General features: G+C 45.1%; 1 long non-coding RNA gene across 1 annotated transcript; it reads right to left on the bottom strand.

Moving 5' to 3' along the window:
- Nucleotides 1–4,570: 4,570 nt before the first annotated feature.
- Nucleotides 4,571–12,621, bottom strand: LOC120639052. The gene is made up of 2 exons (XR_005661219.1): nt 12,464–12,621; nt 4,571–4,902 (listed from the first exon to the last, which is right to left on the bottom strand). It is a non-coding gene; the product is annotated as an uncharacterized LOC120639052 (long non-coding RNA).
- Nucleotides 12,622–18,671: the final 6,050 nt, after the last annotated feature.

Raw genomic sequence — 18,671 nt, 5'->3', positions numbered from 1 at the left:
TCTGCCATATGTCTGCTGTGTGACCTTGGGTAAGTCATTTCGTTTCTCTGTTCCTCAGTTACCTCCTCTGTAAAATGAGGATTGAGACTGTGAGCCCCACGTGGGACAAGGACATGTCCAACCTTATTTGTTTGAATCCACTCCAGCACTTAGAACAGTGTTTGGCACATAGTAAATGCTTAAGAAATGCCACAGTTTATTAGCATCATATCATTTGTTTTTCTAAATTTCTATCACTTATTTTCTTCACACTCAAACAGCTGTTATAAAGACCTGAAATTGGGGAAACTGAAAGTCAACAGGGTGGAGGAAACATTTTAAGGATACTGTAAAACAAAACCTCAGACAAAATTGCATCCCAGTTGAAAAATGTGATGCTTTCTGGGAGTCAGAGACGACAGAGGCTGCTTTGGGAAGTTCAGTGCCATAGGCTGAGTGGTCTCGGTGGCCTAATCGCTCCAATTTGCTGCCTGAGGAGGATTATTCATGCATCATATAATGTATTTGAAATGGGAATAAAGGTCATATCTGCCCACTTCCCAGGGAGAAATAGCTCAGAACTGACTCTGACCTCAATGACAGCCCAACAGAGTTCCCAGAGTGCACAAGGGCTAAAATCAGGAGGTTATTTCCCTGCCTAAGGCCTGTGGTGTTCTAATGTGATCTACTGTTCTCATGGAGGTGCTCTGATGGTTCTGTCAGAGGGGTCGGAGCTCGGCAGTGACTCGGTGACCTTTATGTTGACCTCTCCAACTTTGTGCTGGTTCCCCCACCCACCCCGCTGTAGCCTTTTTTCTCTGCCAGGACTAGCAAAGATGGAGCAGGAAACGTGGAAGGTAGTTTGGGTCTGTATTCATTTTTTCAGCCAGGTAAAGGCATCTTCCCCATCAACTGCCCACGACCAGAGCTCTCTCATCATCATCACCAGTGACCTCCTAAAATTCTTTCTCCTCCTGGAAGCCTTCCTGGATCATTCACACACCCTAGTCACGTCTAACAGCCATCCCTAGCACTTACGTATTCTGATCCTCAGCTGACTTCTGCACACGTGTTTATTTGCCTCTCCAATTTTAATCTTACATTTTTCAGCAGATCTATCATCCTGATACGGTTGAGCCAATTCCTCTTATAGCCTTGTTTTTCCTCCTACTCACAATAGTTATTAATAATAGTGGTATTTATGGGCTTACTAATTACTAAGCGCTGGGCTACATAGAAGTGAATCAGGTTAGACACAAGTCTTGGTACCTTTTATCCCCATCCCACTGAGTCCAAGTAGAAGGGAAAACGAGTATTGAATCCCCATTTTACAGATGAGGAACCTGAGACACACAAGCTAAGTGAGAGATCATGGGTTCCAACCCTGGCTCCAGCACTTGTCTTCTGTGTGACCTTGGGCAAGACACCTAACTTCTCTGTGTCTCAGTTCCCTCATCTGTAAAATGAGGATTAAGACTGTGAGCCCCACGTGGGACAACCTGATTACCTTGTATCTACCCCAGCGCTTCGAACAGAACTTGGCCCATAGTAAATGCTTAACAAATACCATTATCATTACTATTATTTCCCCAAGCCATATAACGGGCAAGAGGAAGGGCACAGGTCTAGATCACTGCTTCTTGAGGGTTGGGATCATGTCTCTTCTGCTTTTATTTTTCCAAGTGCTTAGGATGGTACTGCACACTCAGGGGGTGCTCAGAAAATACCATTGATTGATTTACCGAAGTAGAGTAAGAGATGTACTTTTTAAGTTTCGAATTGTTCTACCCAAGAGTTTCGAGTATTTGCTCCTTTGGGGTTTAGCTCACTTGTTGCTCTTGAAAAACGTTTGGATCAAATTTCTAACACTTTCTGAAATGTGAAAATGAAACAGTGTCAGTACAAAGTGAAGGACTGATGAAGTGAGCTTCAGTAAAATGGGAAATACAGCTCAATTGGTGTTGAAAACCAATCAGTAGTATTTACTATGTGCATATCCTTGTAATCTGTTGCTTCCCGAATCTGTGATTTATTTTAATGGCTGTCTTCCTTACCAGACTGTAAGCTCCTAGTGCGCAGAAACTGGGTGTACGAACAGTATTATACTCTCTCAAGTGCTTAGTAAAGTGCTCTGCATATAGTAAGCACTCAGTAAGCACCTTTGGGGCTTACCTTGTGCAGATTACTAGGCTAAGCAATTAGAGTACAATAGAATTAGTAGCTGAGATTGCCTGACCTCAAGGAGTTTAAGGTCTACTGGGAGGGACAGACAGAAAAATAAATTACAGGTAGGAAGAATCACCTATCCCGTCTTATTCTGCTGGAGTAAAAAGCAAAAAGTGAGAATTGTATAATTCTTCTCATGGGCACCGTGCAGTTCCCATTCTGGAATGGCTGGGGACTCTAGGGGGGTTGCCCTTGGTTCCCCAGATCCCATGCGCTGTTGGGGTTTTGGAGGCTGATGTCTGCAGCCCAAGAAAGCTGAACCTACAGGATGATGGACAGAATGAACGAGAAACAAATGAGCTGAAAATCCCTCCACTCACTCTGACAGGGTGACCCAGACACCTGTGACACGTGGTGGAGCTCCATTAGTGCCCGAACCGTAAGACAGGAGAAGCCTTTACCTACTAATATCCCAAGGCTCTATCGTGGACTGGTATTTGGAGAGTCTGTGGATGTTGCAAACTGTCCCCACTAGGGCAAAAATAATTCATGGGAGTGCCTTACTGCTGGTGGCTGAGAAATACTCAGCCACAGGGCAAGGGGACATGCCTGGATGTGTTTCCATTGGCACAGTGTGTGCAAAAGATTCTGTGTGGCACTCACACCCAACGGTTTAATTCCACCACTAGCAGTAAACTGTGAAGCTGAGGGGCAACTCTAGATGTATGGCCTCATATATCCATGCCAGTGAATTTCTATACTTAGCTCAACAGCCATACCCTAACCCAGGTCTCTATGGCGGAACAGTGCGGTCTAATATAAAGAGTAAGGGCCTGGGTCATAATACCGCTCTGGCCCTTGCCTGCTGGATGACCTTGGATAAGCCATTTAACTTCTCTGTGCCTCAGTTTTTTCATCTGTAAAATGGGGATTCGATACCTGTTCTCTCTGCCCCCTAGTATGTGGGGCTCATGTGAGCTGTGAGCTAAACATGTAATTCCACTTTATTAGCTTGTATCTACCCCAGTGCTTGGCACATACTGAGAGTTTAACACCACTAATTATTTCACTCTCCATTTTCAAGACTGATTCCCTATCTGGTTGACCCACACAGAAGTCTCTGTCTCGAGAGTCCCAGCAATCTAGAAGCCTAGATCTTGGATTGTTGGTCTAGGCAGCTCTGCTTAATTAGCAGTTGGGACACAGAAGCAGTAGCATTACGGAGACTTTTACAAACACCGGCAGTGACCTGGGCCTCTTTTTAAAACACCCTTGACAGGAAACTCGGAACATTCCTTTCATCACATTCCATAAGCTGTAACTTGCCAGGAGAGGCAGCCTGGTCCCACTAGGTTTACCAAAAGAAAAAGGAAAAAAAAAGGAGCTGGGAAATGGTAGGAAGTGTTCCACAAAGGATTTCCTCTAGTCATTGTTGTTTTTGCTTGGGGGGGGAAATAAAAGTTGAGAGGAGGGGCAAGGGTTCTCCCCTGTTCTTGTGAGATGGCTCCTCCAGTTTCACAGGCAAGTGATAGGGGTTCAGAAAGGGGCTAGCCTCCTTCCCTGGGGTGGCCCACTTACTAGCCCGCAAGGTTTCTTTGGATGCTCCCTCCAATGCTGGGGTGGACCCTGAAGTTCCATCCTTGGCTTTCATCGGTCACACGTGAGAGGAGTTTGGCTTTCTTTCGATGGGGTTCTGTGTTAAGGGAACAGCAGTGCACTGTCCTCGTTCTAAGGGATGGCACCGGTCTCAAATCGCATCTTAGCATCTCTGAAGACAAATGCTGACAGACTTCTTTTACTGGGAGACTTGGAGAGGCATAGCTTGGGGGAGCTGGCTTGCTCTGGCGGCTGATGCTGCATCCACATCCTTCCAGAAAAAGGATTAACCAGATGTGTGTGTGTATGAGAGAGAGAGAAACAAAAGAGGAGCACTTAGAACTGTTGGTTGCTGAAGAACCTCTGCTGAGTAGGGACCTGCATGAGGCAGGGTGATGGGGGTGCTTGTGTGTGCACGTGTGTGTATATGAGAGAATGCCCCATGAAAGCCATTTTCTTCAAATAATAGTCATTTTGATCATTTCCTTTCCTCTTCCCCATTAAGAACTTGGGCAGGGTAAAAATCACCCCTGATTTGTAGTATAAAAATGAGAGCATCTCTGAGTGCCTCAACCTCCTCCCACCATGTGTCCTTTCTTTTTAAGCTTTGTTGTGTAGCTTATGGAGTGAACCATAAGGGAGAAAGCTGAGGCTCAGGTGGACATTAGACTGTCTAAAATGAAAAGCAGAGAGGCCCAGTTTGTGACTTCTAAGACATTCTGACTCCTGTTTCATTAAAATCAGTCTCCCCAATATTGTCAGCTCTATTCTCAGTCCCTCTGTTAAATTGACCATTCCATTATAAAAGAAAGCTATTTAGCCAAAAAGCCACATTATCCAGTTTGCTTTTTTGTAGTGGGAGAGGGGAAAGAAGCAGAGAGATACTGTGGTTCAGAAAATCTAAACCAAACAACAGTAGCATCAGTCAAATGAGATTGAGAGAGGGGAAAGTGGAGCCAGCAGAAGTGGTGGTGAGGCGTCTTGAGCGTCATGGAGCTGGTGTCTAAGGTGCTATGGCCAAAGCTGTTCTGCTGAAGTGCCTGACTCACCCCTGAAAGTGGGTGGCACGGAGCTAAAAGTACAAGCCGTACCATCTTGGGCTTCTCGACAGTGAGGCTTCCCCACTTTCTCTCTTGTTCTTCTGGGTGCGTGGATTCCTTCCTGTAAACAGGCAGACGAGCTTAAACATGACTGACTCTTCCAAAATGCAAATGGAACTCGAAATTCCTGCCCTCTACCTCCATTTTCCAGAATTCCGGCACTGGAAGACCAAGAAGTGCCTGGTGTATGGTGTTCTCTGAGGTACCGATCTTGTGGAATTATTCTTTTTGAACTTCTTCTTCAAGGTAGTCAAGAAGAATTCTCTAAATCCCTATATTAAAAGGTTTTTTTTTTTGAGAAAGGCTGTGTAACCTTTTAAAGAAAATAAGCATTTGCTCTCCATAATGCTCTCCAGGTGTCCCACATAAAGTAGGATGACCAAGAATTTTGGGGTTCTCTTCCCCCAACCTCAGAAGCCTACCCTCTGCCTTCCTCCAACCCTCTTTCCGGTCCTTTTGATCCTAGTCCCTGGAGTCCGTGTCTCTGAACCACCTTAAATTGCCCAAAGTTTGGTCCCTGTGCATTAAGGATTAATTTTAATTCTGGGATTTAAGAGCTTACTATGTGCCAAGCACTGAAGTATATACAGGATAGCACTGGAGTAGATGCAAGATAGGTTAGGCATGATCCGCATCCCAAATGGGGCTCAGTGTCTAAGGATGAGGATCTTACAATAAAGATTGGATGTCATGCAGTCCTGTACATAACAGACCACTGAACTCTTTAGTAAGGTCACTAAGACAAGAATAGATGCCCTACCTGAAATTGCTCAGTTTACTCTAGGTAGGTTCCCATTAGACCTGGGTTTATTAAGACAGCTGATTCTCAGTCAGAGTTGGGAATGAACTGGCAGAACTGCTTAGGGGATGAGTTGTAATAGAGTTCAAACAAATGATAATGTAAACAAATGCTAGCCAGAGAATCAGGATATAAAATAAGTAAGGGGCTTTGAAGAATCACCCATTTTTCCACAAGTTCTAAAGCAACTGTATGTCTTCGGTCAGTAACAAAACATTAGGGAAGGTCCACGGCTATGTCTGAGGGTGTGAAGGCTGCGGTTGTACACTGTAAGCTCATCGTGGGCAAGGAACGTGTCTGCTAACTCTGTACTCTCCCAAGCGCTCGGTACAGTTCTGTGCACGTAGTAAGCGCTCGATAAATACCATTGATTGACTGACTGTACATGTTGAACAGGGTGACATTCAGTATTGTCTGTGGCTTGGAAGAAGGCAGCAACGCCCAGCATGAGACTGGTGGATCACCAGATACAGCAGCTTCCACATAGCGGGGGGGTATTTCAGCATAGTAGCAAATGACGCCAGTGCTTCTGACTGCAGTCCTCCCTTTTATCCAGGGCAGCGTATGGGCCCACATGATAAACCATCTGGAATCACTGCCAGAGCACAATACCAAAGTCTCCCCACTCTCTCTCCAGTGGGCTACCCCTCACTTGGGGAGAACATTCATACCTACTGAGGGTCGACGACCCCGCTTTGGAGTCTCGAGGTTAGATGGCAGATTACATATAGTTCCCGCCCTTTGGGAGTTGACAGTACAATGTAGTCTGATAAATGTAAGAAGGTGATCAATTACAACTGCTTAAAACCAACTCTGTTTTGATATTTGAATTTGGGAGATGCGTTAAATTTTTTGTTCCTCTTAAATGCTAAAATATCAGTTTTCAAAATACACAGAAACCTTCTCTTCTGCAGTAGTCAAAGCTCTCCTCTCAGGAGGGGGTTGGGTACGGTTTCTGACTTGTTTCAGTCGGATTCTGGGGAATATTTGAGCTGAGGGCAGTTCTCAGTGAGCTCTCTGAAGAGTCTCAAGACTAGGAACCCAAAAGAGAATTTCCCTTCCTTGTGCCAGAGGGGCTCTTTCAGGACACCAGGAATCTCCCAGAGAAACTATTTGGAGTTGTAAAGAGAAAATGTCAAGGATCCTAACATCTGCTGCAATCCAAAATTTAAACAGCTTCTCTTAAATCTTGTAGTTGAAGGTTCAGGAAATTATCACTGCAGGTCTTTTAACCAACTTTCGAAAATCTAGCAATGGGAAATTCTGGTGTATATCGAGCAGTGGTATTAATGGAGAACTTACTGTGAGCACAACACTGTGCTAAGTGCTTGGAACAGTATGATAGTAGCCATAATCCCTCTCTTTCATATTACTGTTCTCAATTTTAAAATGGAAGCATTTTAAAAATAACTGGTTTCAAAACACTATAAACCAGATCATTGTTTCTAGTTTATTAATAGGCTTAAATCTGGATTGTGCTCCAAGCCTGAGGACTGAAAATGACTAGATGGCCCAAGGGAAAAGAGCACAGGACTGGGGGTCAGGAGGCCTGGGTTCCAATTCTGCCTCTGCACTCTACCTGCTGTGTGACATTAGGTAAGTCACTTAACTTCTCTGCACCTGTTTCCTCATGCTAAAAAGGGGATACAATATCTGCTCTCCTTCCCCATTACATTATGAACCCCATGTGGGTCAGGGGCTGTATGAGGTCTGATTGCCCTCTATCCACCCCTGAGACCTACACAGTGCTTGGCACATTAGTGAATGCCGCTATCATTTACTATTATTATTATTATTGTCTTTATTATTAAAAACACAATCCCAGCTTTGGGAAGGTGCCTTTTCTGCTTATAAAACGTGGATGTCGTCTACTTTCTAAAAATCTGAATGTTATGCTTTGCTCAGGTGGAGTTGACGTTAACAATACAGCCACCATTGTATTGCCACATAGTTAAACGCGACTTCAACTCAGCAGCAAGAAATAAAAATGAGCGCCTTATCCAGGCTAGAGTGCAGAGCAGTTTATACTGCTGTGAGAGGTTTTTGTTTCTCTCTGGCATGTGGACGTGCAGGCTTTGATGTTAGAATTTTGGCTCATTAATAACTAATTTACATTTCCCAGACAGCAAATTGTGATCTGACACAAATTTATAAGAGAACTTCAAATGGAGAAACTCTCTCGTACAATGAGTTCTTTGTGATTTTCCAACTTAAGGAGTTTGTGCTTAAAATGTTAATACGATCATAGCAGTCTCAGGGGCTACTTAAAAAATAAAAGCACCATCTCCCTCTGCTTCTCAAAGATCATGGCAATGAGCGGTCTGTATGTAGTGGCTTCCTTTGACCACTCCAAGTTGAAGATGACATAGAGGGTGCCATGGCTTCTCTCTTTGAGTTTCTGACTTCTGATTTTTACTTTTGACTGGAGGGAGCATTGGCTACATCAGGCAATCTGCCGAGTGATCCTCTTTTACTGATTCAGATGCCTCGACACTCTCAAAAACATGGATGTGCTTAATAAGGCAGCAGAGATTTTTTTTCCCCCTTGGGCTTCTCACTAAAGGGAGCTTGCAGCTTCATAAGAAACAGGTGAAGGTTTCTGATTTCTCCCCCACCAACAATTTTTTTTAAGCAAAGTGTAACAGTTGTGAATGGGGCAAGGTTCAAATGACATTCCCAAAAGCGAGGTGGCCAATGGATTTTTTTTGGGTGGAGTTGGAATGCTTTTTTTGGTTTTCTTAACAGACCAATATTTATCAAAGAATATAATGATGGCATTGAGTATTTAATATGTGCCAAAACACATGGGTAGGTACTAAGTAATATGACTGGCAGAGTTTTGGCCCCTTACTCTGAGAGGTAGGAAGAGCGGCTATCTTTTCCCCATTTATAGATGAGGAAATTGAGGCCCAGAGAGGTCCAGCGATTTTGCCCAAGGTCACACAGCGGCCCAGTGGCAGAACTGGAAAGACCAACCAGATCTCCTGACTACCGGTTCTGCTCTCCTTCCACGGGGCCACATTGGCGGCTCAGAGTCTGCTGGGCTGAGGATTCGTGGGGTTTGTGGAGGGGGCGATGGCTGAGTACTGTGCTGGGGGTCTGTGTCCAATGGGATTATCTTGTATCTTCTCCACTGCTTAGCAGGGTGCATGACCCATAGAAAAGGGCTTAACAAATGCTACAATTATTATTACTATGTCTTGACTTTCCAGGGGACTTGGCAGTGGGGAAAGACCTCTTTCTCCCAATCAGTCAGTGCAAAGCACCACACTAAGGTGAGCACCGTCCTCTCTGATTCCTGAGGGAGGCAGGGCAGCATTTGGCCCGGTGACCTGGGCCAGCCCGGGAGCCCAAAGCAGAGTCATGTGTGATTGGGCAAGGGGAACGTGACGGTGACGTGTTGGGCAAAGAAGCCGGTCTTGTGGTCACTGCAGTTGCGTTCCAAGATTTGGTCCTACTTAGCTACGCTTCGCTGGGAAAGCGGTTTGGAGAGCAGCTGTGGACTGGAGGCCCACCCAGAAGCCAGGAGCTCTTTGGGCCGGCAAAACTGAGGTTGTCTCGGGCTGGAAGCCTCCGGCGGCAGGAAGAGAGTCAACAAGCCATCCCAGTTTCCTTTATCCTCCTAACTGAAAGAATGTGTGAGGAATGATAGGCCGAGATCCCCACCTGGAGAAGATCCCAGATTCCAGCTCATCTGTTCATGTCTTTTCAAATGGGCCTACCTTGAAGCTACTCTTTTTTTTTTTAAACCATCACCTCTGCATTTCACTGGGGGCTCATTTAATCCTACCCCAAACAACCCATCTTTGGAGGTTTCTCCCACATCTGGAGCAGAAGCAGAAGTCCAGAAGCCGTAATGAAACCAAGGTTGGAGAGGGGTTGGAAAATTTCAAAACGAGCAGAAATTTGGAGTTGGTTTGGGTTTGTTAGTCAAACTCGGGGCTTTGCTCTCTCCATGGCGTGCCCCCAATCCTGGGTGCGAAGTACGGGGGTGGATCCAAGGCAATTAGATGGATCAGATTCTAGATTAACTATGCACTGTACCCTTTTAAGAATTTGATACCTTAGCCCCACAGCATTTACGTACATATCCATAATTTATATTAACATCTGTCTTCCCCTAGAGACTGTAAATTTGTTGTGGACTGGAACATGTCTACCGACACTTCCAAGTGCTTAGTACAGTGCCCTGCACACCATAAGCTCTCAATGAACACCACTGGTTGATTGAGCACAGTCCTTGTCCCACACAGGACTCACAGTCTGAGGGAGGACAAACAGGCATTTTTGATCCCCAATTTACAGATGCTTTTACAAAGAAGTTAGGCGACTTACCCAAGGTCACTCAGTAGGCAAGCAGTAGAGCAGGGACTAGTAGCCTGGTCCTCTGACTCCCAAGTCTGGGCTCTTTCCACTGGGTCACACTGCCTCCCTTGGTTGTGGTAAAGGTCTCACAGACTCTTGAGGGACATATAGAAACCCTTGGTATGGGGCAGGTCTGCAGAGACTTGAGGCTCTCTTTCTCAAGAGAAGGACCTGGGTTCTAATTCCAGATTCACCACATTGTCCGCGCTGAGACCTTGACCAACTCACTTAACTTCTCCGGGCCTCATTTCCCTCATCTGTAAAAGGGGGATTAAGATAGTGAGCCCCCTGTGAGACAGGGACTGTGTTCACCATGATTAGCTTACTACAGTGTCTGGCACATAAGTGCCTAACAAATGCCATTAAAAAAAACAACTTGCAGGTAAATTTTAAAAACAGGTTACACATGGATCTTGGGCTCCACTGGGACCGATCTATTCCTTGGTACAGGGCTCTGCACACAGTAAGCATTTAATAAATGCTACTAATGAACTGACCTATTGATATGAGGTACCTAAAGTACACATTAAAGGAAATAAATGGGCTCAATCTGAAATATCTCATAGAGCAATTTGGGATTTTTTTTTTTTTAGTTTTAATTCCTGTACAGGGTTTGGGTCTCTAGAGAAAACATTCTTGTCAACGGCAGCATAAGGAAATCAGAGACAGCAGACATGATTACGTATTGTCTCTCTGCAAATTGATGGGGAAGAGAGTAAAACCCTTACTGTACAAAGAAAAGTGAAGTGAACATTGTTGGGGTCCAGAATCGAAGAGGAATCAATCAATTGTATTTATGGAACGTTTATGGAGTTCAGAGCAGTGTACTAAGAGCTTGGGAGGGTACAATATAACAGCTTTGGTAGACCTCTTCCCTGCCGATGAGTTAAGTCTAGGGGGAGACAGGCATTAATAAAAACATATTATGTGTATGCACATAACGGCTGTAGGGCTTAGGGAGGGGTGACTGAAAGGTGAAAATCGAAGTGCAAAGGCGAACCAGAAGGGAGTGGGAGAAGAGGAAACAAGGGCTTAGCCAGGGAAGGCCTCTTGGAGGAGATATGCTATTAATAAGGCTTTGAAGCTGTGAGATTAATGCAGCGGTAATGTTGGTGTGGGTTAAGCATATACTGTGCACTAAGAATGAAGTAGATAAAAGATAATCAGGTTGGACACAGATTGAGGGTCACATGTGGGACAGGGATTGAGAGGGAGGAAGATGGGGTAAGGCAAGTAAGCTAGGCTGCGGTGCTCTGTAAGTTATAAGCACTCAATAAATATAATTGGTTGATCCAATTATCCAGCAGTGCACTGGAGTTCACCATCTTCAGTGGCACCACGGAGGATTAACCACGACTATAGACATATGTCTCGTGAAAAGAACAGGGGATCAGAAGGTGGGAGATCTGAAGAGTGCTTCTACTCCCTCTGCTAATGAATTACTGTGGGATTTTAGGTATTACACACAATCTCTCTGGGCCTTCTCGTCTGTAAAATGGGACAATAATATCACAATGTTAGGCAGATAAAATCAGCTGTTAGTGGTTTTTTGGGAGGGGCACTCAAATTGAATATATTAATAATAATATGGTAAGAAGCACTATGTACCAAACACTTCGGTAAGGGTTGGATAAAAGATCATCAAAGCAGACACATTTCCTGTCTCAAATGGAGTTTACAGTTTGAAGTGGGAGGACAGGTATTTTATCCCCCTTGTACAGTGAGGAAATGGAGGCACAGAGAAGTTAAGCGACTTAATAATAATAATAATAATGTTGGTATTTGTTAAGCGCTTGCTATGTGCCGAGCACTGTTCTAAGCGCTGGGGTAGACATAGGGGAATCAGGTTGTCCCACGTGGGGCTCACAGTCTTAATCCCCATTTTACAGATGAGGGAACTGAGGCACAGAGAAGTTAAGTGACTTGCCCACAGTCACACTGCCGACAAGTGGCAGAGCTGGGATTCGAACTCATGAGCCCTGACTCCAAAGCCCGTGCTCTTTCCACTGAGCCACGCTGCTTCTCCGACTTCTGCAAAGTCACACAACAGGCAAGTGGCAGAGCCAGGACCAGAACCCAGATCTCCTGATTCTCTGTCCTGTGCTGGAATGGAGGTGCTCAGTAAATGCTGCTGCTGACTGTACCCAGTCACGTGCCTGGTGACCCAGGAGGCCTCTTTGGAATAGTTAGATGCCAAGACAAGAGAAGCAGCATGCCTAGTCATTAGAGCACTGGCCTGGGAGTCAGAAGGACCTGAGTTCTAATCCTAACTTCACCACATGTCTGCTGTGATCTTGAGCAAGTCACTTCTCTGTGCCTCAGTTACCTCATCTGTAAAATGGGGATCAAGATCGAGAGCTCCATGTGGGATAAACGGACTGTGTTCCACCTCATCACCTTGTGTCTACCCCAGAGTTTAGAACAGGGCCTGGCTCAAAATAAGGGCTTAAAAAAATACCATTGTTGTCCAGTGGTCTCCGTTCCTTGCCCTTAGTCCCACCTCCAAACGGTCTGTTGGCCTCCTCCTCGTGGCCCTATCCACCATTTTAGAGCCATGGGGCCAGGCAGGGCGAGGAGACGAATCTCCCTCCCTTGAGCGGAGTTTAAGCCAGAGGGCGGTTTGGAGCCACGGAGGGGAAGGAACAGTGCACGGGCTTGGGAGTCAGAGGTCATGGGTTCTAATTCTGATGTCACCATTTGTCCCCTCTGTGACTTTGAGTAAGGCACTTAACTTCTCTGTGCCTCGGTTACCTCATCTGTACAAGGGGGATTAAGACTGTGAGCCCCACCTGGGGCAACGCGATAACCTTGTATCTCCCCCAACACTTAGAACAGTGGCACAGAGTGGGCGCTTAAAAAATAGCATTATTATTATTAATAATAAGGAAAAACCGCCTTTGGGCAGGCCTCCATGTTAGAAGCCAACTGGGGTTGCCCCGAGGCAGCAAAGGCTCTATGCGTGGGGCTCTGGGTTAGAGATTGGGAGATGCTCACCTCTCTCTTCCCAGAGCACGAGACCGAGGAGGGGAAGGGTAACCACTATCATTCAGATTTTTCTTGTTTTGCCTAATGTTCTGCACGCTTCCATTTACGCCAATTTAATGAACTAAATTTATTCCACGCCCAACATTTCCCAGGTTGCAACACGGGAGGAAAAAAACGCATCTGCTGTACGTGGTGCCCTTACATTAATAATGACAACTGTGGTACTAAAGGACTTACTATGTTAAGCTCTTGAAATAAATGTGGGATCATCAGGTGGGGAGAGAGAACAGGTACCAAATCCCCATTTTACAATTGAGGAAACCAAAGCCCAGAGAAGTAAAGTGACCTGCCTAAGGTCACCCAGCCAGCAAGTAGCAGAGTTAGAATTAGAACCCAGGTCCTCTGACTCCCGGGCCTGTGCTCATTCCCCTACGTCTCCCCACTTGCAGTGACTTCCCAAAATGCTGGCGAGAAGAAAAATCCAACGGCCAGTCCTAGAAGTTTGCAAATCAAAACCCAAGCGACCGCTTCCATCCCCTAATATATGCTAATAGCCTCTGCTGTTTGAAGAAGTGGGTTTCGGCGCTTGGTACGAGAGGTTTCTGTGGTGGACAGAAAGGGCTTCAAAGACTGAAAAACGCTGGAAATGAGGCTTTGAAGTGAGAGCTGTGGGACGCGGATGACAGGAAGCCCACACCTCCGTTGCTTCTCCAGTATTATGTCAGACTTCCGGCCTCCGACAGCAGCGTGGAGCCGAGAGGGATGGAGGATGAGCTGATGATGGCCACGCTGGTGTTGTCGAGGCCTGAAGGGAGCGGCTGTGGTGGGGCAGTCAGTGTGGAGCCTGGGCTACTGAGCTAAGGACACTGAAGTAATGCCCTTTCTGCAGCCAGCCCTGAAGCTGCTGAGTTTCCCGGTTGCAGGTAAGCAGCCTTAATAATGATAATAATTGCGGTGTTTGTTAAGCACTTGCCCTGTGCTAAGTACCGGGGTAGAAACAATAGAAGTAGATCAGACACAGATCCTCTTCCACATGGAGCTCACAGACCCAGGGGGAACCGGTATTGAATCCCCATTATTCAGATAAGGAAATTGAGGCACTGAGTACGGCCGGCAGAGGGGTAAAGCCTGGATTAGAACCCAGGGCCCCTGATTCCCAGGCCTGCACTCTTTCCACTAGGCCAAACTGCTTCTCAGCCAGGTGAGGGGGATGGTTGAGGGCGGAGTCCCTAAAAAAAATCAGAGATGAGAAAAACTCTAAACAGGGAGGATGGAAAACACGGAGTTTCAAGACCCGGTGAAGCGGGATGTCAAACAAGCTAGTGTAACCGTGGACAGTTGGGAGAGTGCAGCAGAAGCCAAGAAACCTGGAGAACGGCAATTAGAGATAATGTAATTGAAATGGATGAAATTCAATTACACGCAATTAGTGCAGATGCTTCCAGAAGATCGTGAGAGGCAAAGACAGTGTCAGGAACTGCAAGCAGCCAGGCCCAACAGTGCATCGTGGGGGCAGTCTTGATGATTGGCACTGCTTGTCGGTGGGTCGATGTCTTCTCAGCCACACCAGCTAGGCAGCGTCATCTTTAAATCTGGCAGAAAAGCCTCGATAGAAGAGATGTTTAACATGAAGACTAGATGCTAGAGCCTCTCAGCATTCGTAAACACTGTCAAACTCCACTTGCTTTAACTTGCTCGTTCAGTTCTTGCTGCCGCTGATTAAGAATTCACATCATGTAAAGGTTGTCAGAGGTCATCTAGTCAACTCCTGCTTCCCCCTTCGCCCCCCGCCTTCAAGGAAGAAGCCTGCCTAGGCCTGCCCATTTACTCACATGGTTCTGCTAGGCTAAGGTTTTGGTTCTGGTGGATTTAGGGTTTGTCCGGGAAGGCTCGTCACTCTTCTGCCTCATTAAGCACCCGTATGTGGACAGTTGATTCCCCAGTGCTGTCCAAATTCTAAATGCAACTCTTTCGTTGTCTCTCATGCCATCACTGGGAAGCAGATTAAGGAAGTTTTAGTGGATTCGATTTTTCTCCTGCTCAATGGGAGAAATATTCACCGAGTCTAGAGAGGGTAGTGGGTGGAGAAGGAGAACCACGCCCTCCGCACTCTGCCCTGACCTTGTATTACACCATTCTGCCAAACTTACTTCTGGGGAAGAGATGTTGCCCAGAAAGGATGCCAGGCCCACAAATTGGCTTGCCCCCTTATGGACTCAATAGCATTTATTGAGTGCTGTGTGACCTTGGCCAAGTGATTTAATTTCCCCGATCCTCTGTTTCCTCATCTGTAAAATGAGAATTTGATAACCGTTCTCACTTAGCCTGTGAATCCTATGTGCAATGGGGACTGTGGCTGACCTGATTACCTTGTATCTACCTCAGCGCTTACTACAGTTCTTGACACATCATGAGCACTTCACTAAGGCCACCATTAGAAGTTGTTGTTATTATTTTTAGTGTTAATATTATTGTTTGCAGAGCCCTAGAGGAAGCATTTAGGAGAGTACAATAGATGCAGAAGACATGGTCCCTGCTCTCAAGAAGCTTACAATCCAGCAGCCTGGGGAAAGCCTTGGGTGAGGAGGAAAGCCTGTGGAAAAGGGCTGTCACATCTTCTGTCTGCCCCCTCTGCTTCCCAGGCCAGGCCCAAGAATTACCCGCATGGATGGTGAATAGTGGCTAGAAAAGCAAGATTCAGGAAGTCAGTCATCCCCCTCAAAGTTGAGATGGAACTAGAATCCACACTTCATCTTCAAAATCATTTGCTAGACTCTAGCCCCAACAGCAAATCCATTCATAATTTAGCAAGTGTGCCTCTATCCTAGTTAGCGTTCTTGACTCAACAGACAAGAGAGTGGTAAATGAAGGAGTGTTAAATAAGTACAGTTGCAGTAGGAAATGATGTTAAGTATATCAGTGCATCCTCAAGATGCAAAAAACCTGACAAATTAATATGTAAATTCCATTATAATAAGCGTGGTATTACTGTTAAGCTCACTGTGGGCAGGGAACATGTCTTCCAACTCTATTGTACTCTCCCAAGTGCTTAGGACAGTGCTTTGCACACGGTAAGTGCTCAAGAAATACTAATGATTGATTATTTGATAAGAGCTTCCTATATGCCGAGATCAGATTGGGGCTCCCAGTCTAAGGAGAGGAGACAAATAAAACCTTGATCTGTGCTTACATGATCAAATCACAGTATAAATATGTACCAATAATAAAAGATTTTGCTTTAAATTATGGTGAGTGTAAGGATGTAAATACAGTACTTAATTTTTAAACGATATCTTTCACATTCTATTCAATAAAAAAGCACCTCATGCCAACAGATCTGCCATTCTCTAGGCTAAATAGATATGTTGTCATTACACACTGTAAATTGAAATGGGAGGGAAAGTGCTTAAGCCTAGGGGAATTTTATCTTGAAGTGAGAAAACTCTGTAAGTAATACTGGCATTGAAGGGCTTTAGAATGGGGACATGTCTGAATATACTTTATGCACAGGCGGCATTTAGCGTGTGAATAACTCCTGGCACGCCCAGTCAAAGAAGGATAAAGGACAGCAATCATTTCTTGGCCATGGGGCACTTGATGTATTTAAGAGAGTTTAAAAGCAGGAGGGAGGTTGCAGGTGGCTTCCTTTCAGAAGATGAACAACACTCCACAGTTATTCTTTGCCGCTTCTTTCTATCAAGAGTGGAAAGATCCCTGTGGATCAAAGCTTAGAGTGTGGACAGAAGTTCCCATCTCCCGTAGTTCTGGGAGGTGCTGTTTGGTGTCTGAATACCAAACAGGTATTCTGGGAGATGACTTTTGACACTTTCGGACATCTTTGCCTGTTGTTCCTAAAGCTAGCAACTCAAAGTGTGAGAATCCAGCCAGAAAATGACTTTCATAGAACAGAATGACCTTGCATTTTTGGTCAGGGGAAAAGGAAAGAAACAAACACTAATTAATGAATTACAATGAGCCTTTCTACTATCCTCTGAATCTCTAAGGGATACAAACACAACAAAAGCTGAGCAGCGTTGTGAAGTCTCCAGCTTTGTACTCAGACAACAGGTGTAGATGAAAGCCAGACGTGTCACTTCTTCGGGCAACCAGCAAAAAAATGTAACTTTCTTTGATAAGGGAGAGATTTTTTAAAAAGTGGCATTTGTTAAGTGCTTACTATATGCCAGACACTATACTAAGCACCTGGGTAGATACAAGAAAATCAGATAATCAGATACAGTCCCTGTATCCCGAGGGGTTTAGAGTCTTAATCCCCAGTTTACAGATGAAGGAACTGAAGCACAGAGAAGTGAAGTGACTTGCCTAAAGTCACCCAGTAGACAAGTGGCAGAGCAGGGATTAGAGCCCGCGTCCTGCTGACTCTCAGGCCCTCTCTAGACTGCAAACTCATTGTGAGTAGTGAATGTATCGGTTTATTGTCGTATTGTACTCTCCCAATCACTTTGTAGAGTGCTCTGCATACAGGAAGTGCTCAATAAATAAAATTGAATGAATAATAATTATGGTATTTGTTAAGGCCTTACTCTGTGCCAGGCACTGTACTACATGCTGCGATAGATAAATCACATCAGACACAGTCCCCGTCCCACATGGGATTCAGAGTCTAAAGGGGAGGGAGAGGAGATACTTAATCCCCATTTTACAGTTGGGGGAACTGAGGCCCAGAGAGGTTAAGTGACTTGTCCAATTTCACATGGCAAACAAGTGGTGGAGCTGGTATTAGAACCCAGGTCCCTTGACTACCAGTCCTGGGCTTCTTCCACTAGGCCACACTGCTTCGTTCCTGGGCATGCTATAGAAGAGAGAATTGCTTAGTCCCTCTTCTGGCCTGGTTGGTCCTTGGCATTTTGGAATATTCACTGTGCAAAGTAGGAAAAATATCACTGTCCAAAGCGTGCCACTGTTACAGTCTTTTATAGGCGTGATAAATCAGTATCATGTTTTTACTGGTTAAACAACTTGACTCATAAACCTAATACTATAAAAACATCACATGCTGCAAACTTCTCCAGAGACTAGAACTCCTTCAAACCCAAGTCTATTCCATTGATTATTTGTCTTAGCAGTTGGAGATAAGAAAGTGGCTTGACAAAGGTGTTAAAAACAGATTCAAGGCAGTTTACTTTTATGGGGAATCTAAATGCAGTTAGAATGATTTCCTCCTTAAAAATATGTCAGTTATTATTGTGTGGTGTGTAACATGGTGGCAAGTTAATTTTATAATGTGCATTTCCATCACTTTTATGAGCTCTTCGCGTTATTTCATGCAACACCTAATTGACAATTGCCCCACAAATCCCCACCACTGGAACCGCTTAGGAAGGGGGATTTAGGGCTGAACATTTCGTGCCAGTTAAATGACATGAAGCGACAATCAATTTTAAGTGACATAAACAAACCCTTTTCTAAAACTGGAAAATATCCATTTCTGAAAATATTTATTGATTTTGGTGATTGAGTAAGCGTTTTCCCGGTCCAGCTGAGCTGGGGCTTTGAAGAGTAGCATGTGTAATAGGTTTGTCTCCAGTTCGAGCTTAGCTCACTTTCAGCTTCCTCTAGGTTCTTTTCATTCAATCGTATTTATTGAGCGCTTATCGTGTGCAAAGCACTGTACTAAGCGCTTGGGAGAATACACTATAACAATAAACGGATACATTCCC

This window comes from Ornithorhynchus anatinus, chromosome 20 (assembly GCF_004115215.2).
Source record: "Ornithorhynchus anatinus isolate Pmale09 chromosome 20, mOrnAna1.pri.v4, whole genome shotgun sequence".
Taxonomy (NCBI): Eukaryota; Metazoa; Chordata; class Mammalia; order Monotremata; family Ornithorhynchidae; genus Ornithorhynchus; species Ornithorhynchus anatinus.
The sequence above is the reverse complement of the archived record's forward strand: the minus strand, read 5'-3'. Positions and strand labels throughout refer to the sequence as shown.